This window comes from Scyliorhinus canicula, chromosome 9 (assembly GCF_902713615.1).
Source record: "Scyliorhinus canicula chromosome 9, sScyCan1.1, whole genome shotgun sequence".
NCBI lineage: Eukaryota > Metazoa > Chordata > Chondrichthyes > Carcharhiniformes > Scyliorhinidae > Scyliorhinus > Scyliorhinus canicula.
This window is the reverse complement of record NC_052154.1, coordinates 145877515-145895036: the sequence shown is the minus strand read 5'-3', so window position 1 is coordinate 145895036 and position 17522 is coordinate 145877515. Positions and strand designations below refer to the sequence as shown.

At 44.2% G+C, this 17522-nt stretch overlaps 1 protein-coding gene across 5 annotated transcripts in view; it reads right to left on the bottom strand.

The window, feature by feature from the left end:
* Positions 1–17522, bottom strand: part of immp1l (inner mitochondrial membrane peptidase subunit 1) — a 202684-nt gene that overhangs the window by 145792 nt on the left and 39370 nt on the right. The window contains exon 1 of one of the 5 annotated variants that reach the window (XM_038807876.1): positions 6797–6816. The exons of 2 other annotated variants lie outside the window; for them this stretch is intronic. The gene's annotated coding sequence lies outside the window, so the exon portion shown is untranslated. Of the gene's footprint in view, positions 1–6382; positions 6500–6573; positions 6729–6796; positions 6817–17522 lie in introns of those variants that run through there. 2 more of the 5 variants (XM_038807875.1, XM_038807874.1) reach the window with 2 other exon arrangements.

The following is a 17522-nucleotide window of genomic DNA, read 5'->3' as shown; positions in this document are numbered from 1 at the left end:
AAGTCCCCCGCTCCACTCCCCATACAAACCGATGTGGACTCCAATCCAGTACCACCCTCCGCGTCAGGCCCCACCCCCTCCCTTTCTGTGGAAAAAGAAAACCCATGCTCATTGTCTGGGCCAACCCCGCCCTCTATGGCGCAGCTCCTTTTTCCTGCAACCACGCCCCAATCCCCAGAGTCTCCGGCCCACTCCCCCCCCCACCCCCCACCCCCCCCCACCGAACGCGGGGAACCACCCCTCCCAAACCAGCACACATACAGAAAAAACACAAATATCATCCCCTCCCACTCCCCAACATCCCCCAAAGCATGCGACAGACCAATAATTTGAGTCCAGCTTCTCATTTTTGATAAAGGTCCACGCCTTGTCCGGCGTATCAAAATAGTGGTGTCGGTCCTGATATGTGACCCACAATCACGCTGGCTGCAACAGCACAAACTTCACCCCCTTTCCGTGGAGAACCACCTTGGCCCGATTGAATCCTGCCCTCTTCGTGGCCAGCTCTGCACTCCAGTACTGGTAGATGCGGATTTCGGCATTCTCCCACCTGCTGCTCCGCTCCTTCTTCGCCCATCTCAAGACACACTCCCTGTCGGTGAAACCTCACCACCACAGCCCTTGGCGGCTCATTCGCCCTCTGTCTCCTCGCCAGGACTCTGTGCACCCCATCCAGCTCCAAGGGCCTCAGGAAGGCTCCCGCGCCCATCAGCATGCTCAGCATCGTAGCCACATACGCCCTAGCATCCGACGCCCTAGCATCCGACCCCTCCGCACCTTCAGCGAGACCTAGAATCTGTAAATTCTTCCTCCTCGACCTGTTCTCCAGATCCTCGAATTTCTCCTGCCATTTTTTATGTAGCGCCTCGTGCGCCTCCACTTTCACTGCCAGGCCCAGGATCTCGTCCTTGTTATCAGAGGCCTTTTGCTGCACCTCCTTAATCGCTGTCCCCTGCATCCTCTGGGTCTCTACCAGCCTTTCGATCGACGCCTTCATAGGGGCCAACATCTCCGCCTTCAATTCCGCAAAGCAGCTTCCCAGAAACTCTTGCTGCTCCCGCGACCACTGAGCCACGCTGCCTGGTCTCCGCCCCCCTCCATCTTGCTTTTTGACACCCGTTCTTCTCTCTTCTCTAATGCCACTTTTTTGACCGCACCGCTCCTAGTCCACTCCATACAGTGCTGGGGGAACCTCACTGCCGTCTTCCCACACCGGGGATCGTCGTTCAAGTGCCGCTGAGGCTCCTTAGAAGGGTCCAAAAGTCCGTTCACGGTGGGAGCTGCCGAATGTGCGATCCACCCAGGCATAACCGCAACCGGAAGTGCAGAAAATCATGATCACACTTAGGGTTAAGTTTCATACCATCGGATGTTGACCATTCTGTAGGGGGCGATAGCATAGTAGTAATGTACTGGGTCAGTAATTAAGAGGCCTGGACTAATGCTCTAAAGTCATGAATTCAAATCTCACCATAGCAACTGCGGTAATTTAAACTCAACCAATTAGTAAATTGGAAATAAATTGCTACTCTTATTAATAATGATTGGTATAAAAACCTAGCTTGTTCACTAATGTCCTTCAGGGGAGGAAATTTGCTTTCCTTACCCAAACCGCCCAACATCAAACCCACAGAAATGGGGTCAACCCTCAACTGCCCCTTTGAAGTGGCCTATTAGGACACTCAGTTTCAAGGGTAAATAAAGATAGACAATAAATGCTGGCTTTGCCAACTGTCATGTGAGAGTCCCTTTAAGAAAAGTGTGTTTTATGAAATGGCTGCAGTGATGTCATTGTGGGGGTGGAGCTGGAATGTGATTCTGGCTTTTTACTTCTGTTTTGAGCTGAAAGTTGTTTTGGCTCTTGTTTTAGTTTTGTTTTCAGTTGGCGAGCTGCATTCAAACCAAGCAGATGTGTATTGATCTCTCTCTTTGCAATCTAGAAGAATGTCTCCAGATCACTTGATGATTTCAAAGTAATACCTGTTTCTGTAAGGAATGCAAACCTACTGTCTTTGTTAAAAAGGGTTTTTTGACTTATGGATGTTGTTAGGAAAGTTATTAAAGGTTATCTATAGAGAATTGTATCTGTGGGAGTTATCAGTGTTGGTAGTCGATAAGTTGTTTACAGTGTGTTCATAAAATGTTAACTGGATTCATAGAATAAACATTGTTTTTGTTTAAAAATACTTTTAGTTCTCTGTTGCATCACACCTGTAAAGGCCTTGTACTCCCCATAACCAAAATCTATTAAAAGTTGTGGGTCAAGTGAACTCCATGATATACTTTAGTGTTCTCTAAACCCTGGCCCATAATATAGCTACATTCAACTCCCAAGAATTAAGTTTCAAAAATCTACATTTATATTTGGAGATCATTTTAATATGCCATTGACCTTGTGATGCACCATCATCAATATCATGGCAAAACAGGAACTGCTTCACTGATTCTAAAAAGTGTGTGTGAATAGCACCCTTCGCAGCCTGGGATCGATACCATCTGTCCCTGGGTTTGTTTTAAACTCTTTAAGCCAAACTAGGCCCTCTGTCTTGTTGAAAGCACGCCTACAAGTCTGCCTGGATTATCTATATTAACACATGGCATGTAACTTAGTTTTCCCTAATGAATATTTCAAGGAAGTATTTGCTATTCATCCTCAGTTTCATCCCAATTGTAATCCTTTAAGGCTCTTGCTTCTTTCCTCCCTTTAAACCCCGATACTTGGCCCGAGGGATAGATCTGACTCTTTTTACAATGTGACTGACCAAAGTACAGATGATGTCAATTACTATTGAGGTGACAGGTGTGATAAAGTACTGAGGTTAAAGATTGAGATTATATACTACTGAGGGGACATTTTCTATATAAATGCACTTTGGGATAATTAAGAGTAAATAAAGTGAGGAAATTCAAACGTGGGTGTATTCAAACGTGGGTGTATTGTGGTTTAGCTTACTCGGCTAAATCGCTGGCTTTTAAAGCAGACCAAGCAGGCCAGCAGCACGGTTCAATTCCTGTACCAGCCTCCCCGGACAGGCGCCGGAATGTGGCGACTAGGGGCTTTTCACAGTAACTTCATTGAAGCCTACTCATGACAATAAGCGATTTTCATTTTCATTTCATCTAGTTTTCAGTGGCTGCATTGCCAAGTCAGGCCAATGCTACTTCACTTCTGGACTGTACCACAGAAAAAGCTAATGGTATCCTTTGAAGGGAGAAGCACATATTATTGGTTGCTGTGATTCTTGAAGACAGTTAAGTCGAGTGATCCCAGCAGGTAAAGTAACAAAAGGCAGGTGGGAGTAAGCCAATGAGAGGCTGAAGCACGTGCCAAAGTAGAACCCAACATTTAAATCAGGGATGGGAAGAAGCTGACTGCCATTTTGCAAACAAAAACTTGTGGAATACTATTTTACTGGCATTGGTCCAGAGCCCTCATGTAAACAAAGGGATAGTCACAATGTTCACATTTACCAGTAACCAATAAACTACCTCAAAGGCAATACTCATCAACATTTCTTTCATTAGTACATTGCAGGTCAATTATTTAGAAAAAGCCATAATGTGTGTAGTATCTTAGGATTTGAATCCAGTTTTATTTAATTTACGGTTGCCGGTTGTTGTTGAGACATTGCTGAAACTCAGTAGAAATTCAAGTTAAAAACTTGTCAGGTGCAAATAAGAATTGTTTTATTGAAGTTCATTGGTTACAACTTGAAAATGATTTAAAAGGTAGTTTGTAGATAATTTGATTTTCTTCAAAGAATCACAGGAATTATCTTCTGAGACAATAGCCTGAACACAACTTTAAAAGTCAAAGGTTGAAGTCAAAGTATGAAAATGAAATAGGAATACAGAACTCTTTTCTAATTCTCTTCCTTTACTCTCTCTCTCTTTCTTTCTGTCTTGTTCTCTTTGTCTCTTTCCTGTCTCTTTCTCTCTGTCTCTTTCTGTCTTTCTTCTTCTTGTCTAAAATGGTGGCCAAATCATCCATGGATATACTCTTTCATATCTGTCTTAAGCGATCCGATCACACCCCAATATAATCCTAATTGGTTTAAGCTATATTCAAAACACATTTGATTTGATAACAAGCCATCCATCCTCCCAATGCAACGCCACTTCCAATCGTTGCTTATCTGCAACAATTAAGACATTGTCATCTCATCATGCTATTATTCCGAAAATATAAATGAAACTGTATTTTGACACAGTCTAAAATGTTTCAGCTTGCATACGTTATGGAATGTGGTTCAGGCTGTTATCACAAGTGGCCAGAAATCAGAACAATGGAGCCTTTAATTATACCACCTTAAAACCCATGGGATTTCGCTGCTGCCCTTGAAAGAATGTGATGTTTTTATCAGTGGTTCTGTTTTTCCCAAACACATGTCTGAGTTTGGAAGTTGTATATTTCTTTCATTTTAAAACTGGGATTTAATATTTCTGTCTTAAACAGTCTTCTTACCTATATTAAGTGTATTTAAAATACCTGACTTCTACAATGTGCTAGTTAAAAGTTTGCAGATGATAGAATAATACAAGCAAGTTAAGAAGAATTTAGACCTCTTATAACTGGGTCATTATAATTCATTGCTGATAAGTGTATAATTATTCTGAGAGCAAAGAACCAATAAAGGGAGAATCTGCTAAATAAACATACTGAACCTTAAAAAAAAGGACATGGGCGTTAATTTTTGATTATGCTCCTGAAATGACTCGAGACATCTTACTGTTTTAAATGCACTATATAAACAGAATTTGTTGTTCTAATTCAAATTTATGATACAATACTCTCAAAGCAGAGAGAAGAACCCCCAAAACATTATTAAATACTGCGAAAATACTTTTTATCCATAGTTAATTAGTCCGCAGATGAATAATTATTCAAACACAACAACTTTCTATAAGTTAAACATAATATCTAGAAATGTGTTACTCAAAGCACCGAGGTATAAAATAATCAAAGTCGCAGGCACAATTAAGCATTCGTATTTTCTGTTGCCAGCTGTCCATTCATCACAATACTATCAATTCTTGTTCAAGTGAGCACAAAACAATTAAGGTTACTTACTTGAAATCTATATTAAATAATTTTCTATTCAACAGTTTCTAGTCAAGGCTTATCAGATTCATTCTCTACACCATGCACTCTAGCCTATTAATTTCCATGTAGTTACAATTGTATGAACTAGATCCAAGGCTATCATAACCTTATTTCCTGCATATCTATTATATCATGTAATCATATTTCCTATTCAGGGATGCTTATTATGAGACAAGTTAGAGGAAACACCAATTTACCAAGTTACATAGGACATTTAGTGTTATGTATGACCATCCAATTTACTACTGTATTTACCCACAAAAAATAGCTTTCATTTACAATCCTACTGTCAATGATTATGTACCTATCTTAATAAGGATAGTTACAATTAAGCTCACATAGAACAGCCCCTTCAGTGTCAAAGAAAGCAAGAGCAATGTCAGCTAGGTGTACTATTTAATCTGCAGAAATTGCAAGTATGTACTCTGAACAACTTTAAATAACACATGCCTTGAAATGTTGCCATGGATCACTATAGTATAAACGTTCAATATATTCACCAGCAATTCTATTTCCTGGTATTTTATTTTGCATTAGCATCCAAGCTATAATTGAGCTAACAGGATAAACATCCAGTGTTTCATAAAATATCAGAGCCATAATTTATTTTAAATTTCTCAAACAGTAATTCATAATTTGCAATTGCTACACAACTCCTGAAATTCCAATAATGTGTTGATACAGTTGGAATATATAATGTACTGATCTCACTAAAACATACCGAGTAGTAGCATAGTACATATTAATACATGATGACGGCCAAATGATCAGAAGAAACCACAGTAATAAGAAACATCTTTCCAGCGGGAACATTTACCAGCAGCTTATCCGAAGAAAATATTATACTGTAATGGGAAAAAACATTCAAATCCTGTGCCTCCTACTGCTTCTGAGGACACCTTTGCAGCACTATATAATTCAAAACAAAAGATAAAACTTGAAATGAATAATTTTTAAAAAGACAAAACTTGGAAATGTATTTACTTCTAAAAATTTAGCATTGAGCATGTACAAATTGCCATTTTAATGCACCATACATCAAGGGGTTTTTCATTAACTAATTGTTTAAATAATTTTCTGAAAACACACACTGCTGTTATAAATAAAAAGTTTACACCCAGCAATTATAGTTCTGACTTCAGTCAGCAAATATAATTTTACAGTGAGGTGAACCTTCTGATCCACGGTACTAACTTATATACATTTAAATCACGGAATCCATGAATCTCAACCAAATTATTTTTACCCATGTCCTACATCATTTGCATTATCCCTCACCTTGCAAAGCAGCCCTTTAATCAAAACAATCTGGATTCAAAAATTAACTTGAAATAATTTCAGAAAATTATAAATAAATTCTGATACTGCATTCACAGAAAAAAAATCACTTTGGCTTTCAAATCTCTGCAACACTCACTGCTCCCTTCAGTTTATATCCTCATTTATATCAAAGATGCCAAGAGAAAAACCTTCTAGTCATTCCAGAGCAGCCTTGAATTAAGTTGTGACGTAAAACCACTCAAAGCTTGAATTCCCAAGGTTAAGTATCCCTATTTGTCTTCAGAGTTACTGTTTAAACCCATCACATTATATCAGTATAAAGGCCGGGCAAATTGAGTCATCGCCTTTGAGATCATGGTCTCCAACACATGCTGTGAGATACTTATACGAGTATCCCAAGAACCAAAATACCTTGTTCTGCGACAGAGCTGGCCTCAGAAGGGAGTTCGATCACATGATGGCTCACTCTACTTTCAGCTGATGCTGCAGCTAATCTGATTTAGCGAGCATAAACTTTAATCAGCAGTCACAAATACTGTCACATACCAGGAATGAGGAGGAAAGAAGCTTTGCAGTATAATGGCAGATACCATTAAGAAGATTAGAAGCACAAACAGAATAGAGGGCAGTGCAGTTCCTCCTCTAATTATCAATCACTGCAGTTAATACAAGAAGCATTGCAAAACATATGTAAACTGAAGAGGATTAGGATATCTGCTACGCATTTTTATAACTATTTATTACATGCATGTATAGTTGAGTCACACACTAACTCATGTTAAAAGCTGAAGGGACTTCCGAAAGATTGTTTTAATGGCTCAACCTTCTATTTCCAACCAATGTGTGCATGCTTCATGAGCATTACCCATTGATAATGCACCACTTGCCAGCAACTGCAAAATTCAGAGGGCTCTAGGAAGTTAACAGCCAAGCCATCAATAGTCTTTTTTGTTCTGTCTCAAGTGTCCTTGTATGCAATTCAAACCGAATACTTTGGTTCCAATATTCTGCCATTTTTCAAAATCAGAAACTATGAATGTGAATGAGATTGTGAGCTGCTGAAGCATTACTGCTAGGGCTGTTAGCTATCAGTCAGAGGTGAAAATGTTTTCTATTTATTTTCTAACTGCTCCTACTGTATGTAAAATTGTCTCACTGTTCCTGACATAGGTACACATTATAAAAATCAAAACTTATATGTGATCTCTCTGATACCATCAGCCTCAATGGCTATTTTGCATGCGCATTTGGCAATACACTGTTACCGACATGTATCTGAATCATTATTACTTTTCAGAACAGTCTCACTTTCTTCTGTCCTTTGTCCCATTTTTTAGTCTCTCAAGAATAACAATCTTGTCACCATTCCAGAGCTTAAACTGTCGTGTGAAGACAAAACCACCAGTATTACCTCAGATTATGCTGCAATCCATCAGAAACAAATTTCCGTTCTGATGAATCATATTTAAATCAAATGTTGGCTGACAATTCACACCACCATTTGCCACGGGGGAAGATGGCCACCACTGCATCTTCAGAAGGCTGCAGTTGCTCGAGGGCAGTGGGGGTGTTGGGGTGAGCGGGTGGGGGAGAAAGAGGGGAAGCATCGAGGCTCAGAGGGGGAATGGCCTATTTCAGGGAATGGGGGGTGCTCAGAGACAATAGAGGAAGGAGGTCGCTTTTAAAGTTCACCCATGCTGAGGCGGAAATCTTCAGTTGATGGGCATCTGCCTTCTGGCAAGGTTTCTGACACTGGGATAGGAAGCCTGGGCAAGGTGGGTGTCCAGTAGACAAGGCCTGAAGAATCCACTAAGATGGAAGGTAGGTGGTGCCCATCCGCCTCCCCCCTCCCCCCAGTGGGGAGTACAAGGTGTGTCACCTCTCCTCTGTGGCATTCAACATTCTGATGAGAGAGCCCTCTGAGAACCTCGGAACAGACTTCTTATCAGCCATTCTGTAGGTTGGACTTGGAATAAGTGCTGGGAACACATCGGTGGCCTTTAAATGGAGCAGCCCACTGATCGAGGTTCTTAGCTGATGGTGGTGCATAGATTTCAGTGCAGAAGGAGGCCTTTCGGCCCATCGGGTCTGCACCGGCTCTTGGAAAGAGTACCCTACCCAAGTCCACACCTTCACCCTATCTCCATAACCCAGTAACCCCACGCAACACTAAGGGTAATTTTGGACACGAAGGACAATTTAGCATGGCCAATCCACCTAACCTGCACATCTTTGGACTGCGGGAGGAAACCGGAGCACACGGAGGAAACCCACGAAGACACGGGGAGAAGGTGCAGACTCCGCATAGACAGTGACGCAAGCCGGGAATCGAACCTGGGACCCTGGAGCTGTGAAGCAATTGTGCTGCCCGAAGTGAATCAAGGTCCGCCTGCCATGCAAATTTTAAAATGCAGCAGGAAAACCTGCCAATGCCGCGCGCAGATGACAGTCTGCTTTTCCCGCCTGAAATGATATGGGAAAATTCTGCCTGTCAACTCTGCCGATCTCCCCATAGATGCTGCCAAAACTGCTGAGTGTTCCCAGCTATTTCTATTTTTATTACAGATTTTCAGCCTGCCCTTTCAGCCAGTGATGGACAATGTGTTGTGCAGGGAGTCTTTCAGAAAAGAGGAAGAGATTGGGCTGGATTCTCCACCGCTACCGATGATGAGCAGCGGAGAATCCAGCGTTTGACACAAAACGGGATCGGTGCTGGGCGCTGCAGCTAGTGGAATTCCAGATATGTCAAAGTCACTCAAGCATGAAAGGAGATGAATGAAACAATGCAGACAGTTGGGTGTATGTGGAAACTGTCGATCACAGCCTAGGATATCAGAGATATCAATATCAGAGAAATGAACTAATAGCTTGCAGATCAAAGATCTGATGCAGTTTAAACCCAGCTGACTGGTTTCCTTTTTCCAGGAATTGACAGGTCTCTGAGCCAGCAGGTGTATTGCACAGATGAGTGTTAATGCAGTGATTTTTTTCACAGCCTCGGTCGGGACGGTGCTATAGCCTGCAGTCAAGGGCCTCTCTTCTCGGGGGAGCTCTCTTTAGTTAGGGGATCTCTGGTTTGGGGGGGGGGGGTTACCCAGCCACTGGATCTCAGCCAAATAGTAGGATTCTCTCGCCATACAAAAATTTACACAGCAAGGATTAGGATCCTAATCTGCGCTCTTGGCGGGAGCACAAATCAGGTGCAATTCAGCTCCAACGGGAGAACATCGTCCCCCAGACAGAGAATTCCGGCCATAATGACATAAAAAGAGGGAAATGAAAACAGCCAATGAGTAATTGCAAATAACTTAAAACCGTCTCGGGTTGGATTTTCATGTTGGAGGTTGGAATCAGGAGGCATGACTAATCCCATCCTTCCAAACCCACCTCCTAATTTTCTCAATGGTAGGTCCCACTTTGTGCCAGTCAGGATTGCCATCTCAATCAACAGATCCACACTGAAACAGAAACGGGACAGCCCTGGAGTGTGCCCGCTGAAATCTGCTTTATCCACCATTTGTTTACAAGAGTTTGAATGATCTAAGTGCTGGCAAAAGGTCGAAGCCTCAGTTGCTGCACCTAAAATTGCATATGAGCCTCCAGGGCCCTCAGAGAAAGCTCATCAAAATCAATGCCTGCTCAATCCCTGCCTCTTACTGATCTTCCTCAATGTTAACTTGCCCTTACGTTAACCATGAGACACTAAAATTCCACTAACTTACCTTTCACGATGTTTCCTAGGTTAGCCTTCTGTGCCAGCTCCATGGTTATTCCAACCTCTTCTTACTCGGAGGGGGCACACAGGGTTTCCAAAGCCCACCCACACCTGCAAAATTCCCACACCAACCTTGCACCTTTCAATAAAGGTGGCTGAGCTGCCTGCCCCTTTCCGGTTCCCTGGAAAATAGCCACCGATGGAAACAGAGATGGGACTTCAGCCCACGCCGATTGGCGGACATTTTTTTCCATCCTACTTCTGTCTGGAGCAGATTTGGGATATCAAAATCCAGCCCCTGGACACAATTTCTGGTTTACACTATGGGCTGAATTCAACACTTACCAGTGGGGTAAGGAAGGTAGAAGGTGAAGTGTGCTGCCTTCTCCTGCCTGCCATTGCTACATTGCACCGAATCAAGCATTTGTCAGCCAAATAGCAACTGACCCAAGGGAATTCCAGCCAATCAACTTTGTACAAGTGGGTTTCTCAGTATATCGTGGACCTAGAGTAGGATGTCTGTGAGAGGAGGGTCTGGCTGTGAACCAGAAGACAGTCCCAGCTACCAATTTAAAGGGCCATTGTCATCAATTATTGGCAGCCTGAAGGGTCCAATGTTTGCTCATGGGCTAAACTTTCTGGCCCCTCCTTCCAACAGGATCTTCCTTCTGGTCACGCCAAGTGGACCCTTTGTGGCAGGTTCCCCAGCATTAGGGCGTTTAGTAGTCATGGAAGAGTATGGAAAGGAGAGTCAAAAAATAGTTTATTTCCCAAAGGAAAGTACTTTTAAGTAACAGTTCCAGTCGGGACTACTCTGCAGCTCGACTTCTACCTGGGTCAGCTTTTACTGCAATGAATTAATGAGTCCGTTCAGCAGAGTGCTCGTACTCCACGAGGCGCATGGGGAGATTAATCAGGTTGTCCCCATGGGCGTTATAACAGGCGGACGAGCCATGCAAAAACCTAAAGTCGACCCTTTGTGACAGGTTCCCCAGCAGGAGGGTGGACGAAGCACACAAAAGCCTGACTTCGGTGGGACTGGATAAGCTAGGCCTTGGAAAAGGGCTAAATCAAAAGCAGACGCTGAAGTAGTGGTGTAGCAGCAGAGCAGAGCAGTTTGTTCCATTCTGATATTATTGTGCCAGTAGTTTCATTCAAGCCCCCTTGCCAGGGAGGAAACAACATTTGTGCAAGTCTGTCCCATTATCCCTCTTGCTGCAGCCAGTCGAAATGGTAGACCTAAAAGCCCAGACAGCCCCAAGGTTTGACGATGAGTCCTCCTCTAGGCCATGAGTGAGCAGTGGGAGGTTCTCGTGCTGCAGAATGGCAGAAGGAGACCACCCCACCAGATGAAACAAGCTCAACTGAGGTGGCAGAGGAAGTTAGCCATGATGGAGTAATGGTTGCAGTGCCGGAAGACTGACCTTCTGTTTGGCGAGGGACAGTGTCTAATATTATCATCTGCTGACATGTACGGGATGGTGGGGAGGGTGTGACTAGTGTAGAGTGCAGGATCTTGGCTATGTTCAGAAGGTGGAATGAAGCAGACATGCAGGAAAACTGAGGGGGGGCACTGTGGGTGATGCGGTGCACTCTGACAACGTACATCTTGGGGACACGCATAACAGCATGATCTTACCAAAGAAGATTTCTGACAATCTTCCCTTATTTTTGTTGGGGAAGAGGGTCCATAATGCCCGAGAGATCAAGGATCAAGATCCCAAACCAGACATTATTTTGTTTTGTCTTTTTAAATGCATTTTATTCAAACCTGTATCAAAGTAGGTTACAGCAAGTAAACACCCTGGGAAAAATTCTTCCCAACAATCAACTATACAGTCTGTACAGATTTTTCTCCTTTTTCACTCCCCCTCCCCACCGACGAATAGCTCCTCAAACACTGTCACAAACATCCCCCACCTTTTCTCAAACTCCCTTGCTGATCCCCTTCACTCATACTTTATCTTCTCTAACCGCAGGAAGTCATACAGGTCACCCAACCATGCTGCTACCCCCGGTGGCGATGCCGACCACTACTCCAGCAAAATTTGTCGCCGTGCAATCAGAGAGGCAAAGGCCAAGACATCGGCCTTCCTCCTCTCCATGAGCTCCAGCTTATCTGAATATCGTCACCAAAGGGTCCGGGTCCACTCCCTCCTCCACTATCCTGGATGAGACCACAAACACTCCCGCCCAGACTCTTCCCAATTTTTCACAACTGCAAAACATGTGCGCATGATTCGCTGGCCCCCGCCCATACCTCTCACACTCATCTGCTACTCCCTAAAAGAACCCATTCATTCTCGCCCGAGTCATACGCCCGGCTCACCACCTTAAACTTGTGCAAGGCTCATCCTTGCACAAGAGGAGTTCCCGTTTACCCTTCGCAGTGCCTCACTCCATACTCCCCAATTGATCTCCATTCCCAACTCCGCTTCCCATTTCTTCTTGATCTTCACCACCCACTCGCCTCCCTGCTCCTCCAGCCACTGAAATACATCCCCAATTCTTCCCTCTCCTTCCACATCCGGAAGCAGCAATCGCTCCTGCAGGGTGTATCCCGGCAATCTAGGGAACCCGTTCTAGACCTTTGTGGAAAGTCCCTAACCTGTAGATACCTGAACTCACTACCCCTCGGCAGCTCTACCCTCTCACTTAGCTCCTCCAGTCTGGCGAACCCTTCCTCCAAATACAAATCCCTCACCTTGACCAGCCCCACTTCCCTCCACCTCCTGCATATACTATCCATCCCCCGGCTCAAACCCATGATTCTCGCACAGCGGCGTTAGCACCGACATCCCTTCCACCCTAAAACGCCTCCTCAGCTGGTTCCATATCTTCACCGTGGACTGCACCACTGGGCTCCCTGAATACCTACTCGGAACCATTGGCAATGCTGCCGTCACCATAGCCCTCAAACTGGACCCCTTTCAATATTCCTCCTCCATCCTAACCCACTCTACTCCTTCTCCTTCCCACCACCGCCGCATCTTGTCCATACTCGCTGCCCAATAATAATGAAGCAAGTTTGGCAGCGCCAACCCCCCCTGCTGCCTCTGCCTCTGTAGCCGGGTCCTCCCCACCCTCGGCACCTTCCCCGCCCATACAAAGGCAGAGATGATTGTGTCCACTTTCCGAAAAAAGGCCTTTGGTATAAAGATCGGGAAAGCCTGAAAGATAAACAAGAACTTCGGCAGAATATTCATTTTCATCACTTGGACCCTCCCTGCCCACCACTTGGACCCTCCCCACCCAAACTTGACATTCTTAACCCAGACCTGCCTCCCCTTCATTGACTCCATCTGCATCTCTCGCTGCCTGGGGAAAGCGGACAGCATAATCAAAGACCGCTCCCACTCAGCTTACTCATTCTTCCAACTTCTCCCATTGGGCAGGAGATCTGAGAACGCGCCCGAACAGACTCAAAAACAGCTTTGTCCCCGCTGTTATCAGACTCCAAACGACCCTCTTATAGACTGACGTCATTAACACTGCATCACTATATGCTTCGCCCAATGCCGCTGTTATGTAGTTACATTGTGTACCTTGTGTTGCCCTATTATGCATTTTATTTTATTTCCTTTTCGTGTACTTAATGATCTGTTGATCTGCTCGCAGAAAAAGACTTTTCACCGTACCTTGATACACGTGACAATAAACAAATCTAATCCAATCCAAGATGGCCAGTAACCAACGGTACAGAACCACTGGGAGGCTGTAGTTCGGTCCGGGGAAGCATAGATGGGATTGACTTCGGCAGATTACAGCACTGACAGAGGAATCTGTGTTTTCATTATGCAAGGGGCAAGGGGGCGGAGACTTGGGTTAGAATTTTCCATGGTGAGTGTGCACGTAAAGGAAGCATGGATTTCTGAAGTTAGTACAAATGACGGAGCCATTGATAATCCTGGTTTGTTCCCACAACAGGTCCAAGCTCGGCAGTTGCAGTCATTGGCCCAGAGGGACCACTGTTAATCTCAGAGGAGGTGCAAACCTCAAGAGAGTGCCTCAAGAGAGCGCACCATCCCATCCATGTACAGCAACTAGCACCAGCTCAAGTACTTGCACCACAGTGGGTTTGTATGTGTCGGCCAAATGGGAAACACAGCTGAGACAGTCCAGGACTCTGACAATCAAGGAATCTTGGAGGTGAACTAGATGCTGAGCTTCAGGCTGATGACGAGCCTCTTGAGTCATACAGTGGGTGGCAGATGCTGGATGTGCAGCATGAGGTATGTTGAGGTCTGACAGGGCTTCCAGGCCATGAGTGTTGCAATTACTCTCAGATCAAAACACGTGGCTTCCTCCATCAACAGGATGACGACTCTCTTCGAAAGCCAGACCCAGCAGCTCATAATAATAATAATCTTTATTATTGTCACAAGTAGGCTTGCATTAACAACACAATGAAATTACTGTGAAAACCCCCGAGTCACCACAGACCAGCGCCTGTTTGGGTACACGGAGGGAGAATTCAGAATGCCCGAATTACCTAACAGCATGTCTTTCGGGACTTGTGGGAGGAAACCGGAGCACCCTGAGGAAACCCAAGCAGACACAGGGAGAACATGCAAATCCGGACAGACAGTGACCCAAGTTGAGAATCGAACCTGCGACCCTGGCACTGTGAAGCAACAGTGCTAACCACTATGCTACCATTTATTGGGTATATTTTCAAATACATCAATTTGTCTCCGAGCTGAAGTCGCCAGAGCTGAGGGAAGAGGAGGAACAAGGCAGCTGGAATCACTGCCAAGTTCTAGCTCCTCAAGGAAAACAGGGAAGTGCAAATGGACCTCAGGACTGCAGATAAGTAGCTGCTGTTGGCACGATGGGGATAGCTTCTCCATTGCTCTTCTGCCAATGGTACCAATGCCTCAGAATGTTACGGTGATAGATGAGAGTACTGCCATTGTGGAGGAGAGCCTCACCAGACCAGGGCTCTCAAGGTTTCGGGTGTCATCCCAGGCAATGGGCATCAGGGTAAGCAACCTGTCTCCTGCACAGCTAGCAGTGAGGAGAGACACCATGCAGTTGTACCTGCAAGGGAAATAATAAAACACACTTATCACTCGTCACAAGGCTGATTGACATATCTCAAATTCAAAGAAACGGTAAACAATGAGAATCTTTATTAAATGTTTTTGCTTAAACATGTACTTGCTGTTCTTGTTTCTTTCCCAACCCCCCACCCCATCTGTGTCTGCAAATGATGATGGAGCCATTGGTAATTCTTGTATGTTCCCCACACAGGTCCAAGCTTGGCAATTGCAGTCACTAGTCTAGAGGGACCAGTGTTAATCTCAGAGGAGGAGCAAACCTCAGAAAGCGCACCATCCCATCCATGTACAGCAACTTGAATTGACTGCTATCAAAGGAGTTAATGTCCATGTCCACTGCCTTTGAATCACCTCACTGTGCGCTTCGCCCACATCATACCCAGACCTGGTATTGATGCCTCAGAGCAACAGAACTGAGGTATGCAAAACAACTATGTTTTGCTTTGACAAATTCCACATTCCGAGGTAAAATGTTGCATTATAAAAGGGTTCCATGTCTCGCTGGTATCCAATGCCTGGGGTTACTCGCATTCCCTTGCCGGCTGGCCTGACATCTCCTGTTCATCCTCAGAATCCTCCGGAGAGTCCTCGTCAGAGAATGCGTGCTGCTCTAGTAGTTCATCCTCTTCCAGGGCCTCCCATCTCTGGAGTGCTAGATTGGGGATCAGACAGCGGACCACAACAATGAGGGAGGCCCAAACCAGAGAATATTACAGAGAACCACATGTCCAATCATCTGAATTTCATTTTTAGAAGGCCAATGATGGCCCTGGAAGATGCTCTTGCTGCAACACAGCTCAGCCTTTCTCCATGGATTTCTTACTTGTCCCAAGCCCTCTCTTCAGTGGGAACTCTGGTCTCCAATGCTCCAATGGCTCTGGTGGATAGAACCTCTGTAGCACCTGGAAGTGCCTGTGTGTATGAGTAGTGACTACTCCCAGTATATGAGCACATACCTGCATGATGTTTTGCCAACAGTCTTACACAAGTTAGACACTGATGGAATGAAAACTTTTACAATTGATAAATGCCATCTGACTGGCATGAAGCTTTAATAGCCACATTCATTCAATCTATCACCTTCAACTTTGGGGAATCCAGCAATACATGCAAAGCTTCTGGCTCTCTCACCCTATCTAATGTCTTTGGTGGTGAAAGAGGTGATTTTCTCACCTGAACATTGGATCCATGATAATCTATACAAGATGGTGAGCAGTAGCTTGAAATATGCCATAAGATCTCCCCAGTACCTGGAATGACTACAATGCATAAATGTTCAAGGCCACAGTCACCCTGAGAGCAATAGGCCACTGATGGAAATCAATTTGATTTCCAAGCATTTCACAAGGGGAGATAGGTCCCTGACACTCTAGGAATATGTAACCTGCAAAGATAGTGTGCTTCAAAAGCTGAAGGTAATTCATTATTCATCTGCATAGGATTAATCTTAGATAGCTTCAGCAAGGTGGATTGAATGTGTAAACTTTCTAAATGCTAAACGTTTAGCTTGCTAAATGCAACCGCTATATATAATGGAGAGAATTCCACTTACCAATGATCCAAAAGTAGCAGCACAATTCTATTGCAAGATTGTCAATCTGACTCTTTAGGGTGGAATTTAATACTCTCCCCCAAGACTGGTTTTTAGGCAGAATCGGGCAAGAGGTGCCAGGCGGAACACCCCACGACCATCACACTTCTGCCTAAATCTAGGTGTAGGTGTGTATGTGTGTTTGTGTTTGGGGGGGGAGGGGGAGGGGGAGTCCTGATTTTTTTGGGGGGGGGGGGGGGGGTGCTGATTTTCTGACAGCTGTCAATCCAACTCCAAGGGCCTTGCCATCCCCAAAGTAGGAAACATGGGCCACATGACCTCCATTGCCAGGATTAAACTCTGCCGTAACATATCAAAAATAGGAGGAGTGAAACTCCTAGTCGTTTGTACTTTGTAGGCAGCAATGTGATTCTGGTCCCAGATATCACAATGTATGGGAGGAATTTTATACACGTTTGATTGGACTTTGTAAACCTTTACAAAATAATGTAAATCTTTAACACCACTATAATAATTTGCATTATTGACTTCTTTGTTTTGAATTACAATTGTTTGGCTTATTGTCTCAAATTGGTTCAAACTTATGCAACTTCTTTTATTCTAATTAAAACAATTGTAAATGGTGGCAAGCTCTGCAAAAATAAAATCTGAAAGATTTGCTAAACATCATAAATTGGGTCCAGGCAAAAATATTTTAATCCTGTCACTTTGCTGAGCTCTCATATACTGCACTGATTAAGAAAAGAAAACCTGGACAATTGCTGGACTCTTACACACCACACAATATTAAAAATATCTAGCTCAAATATT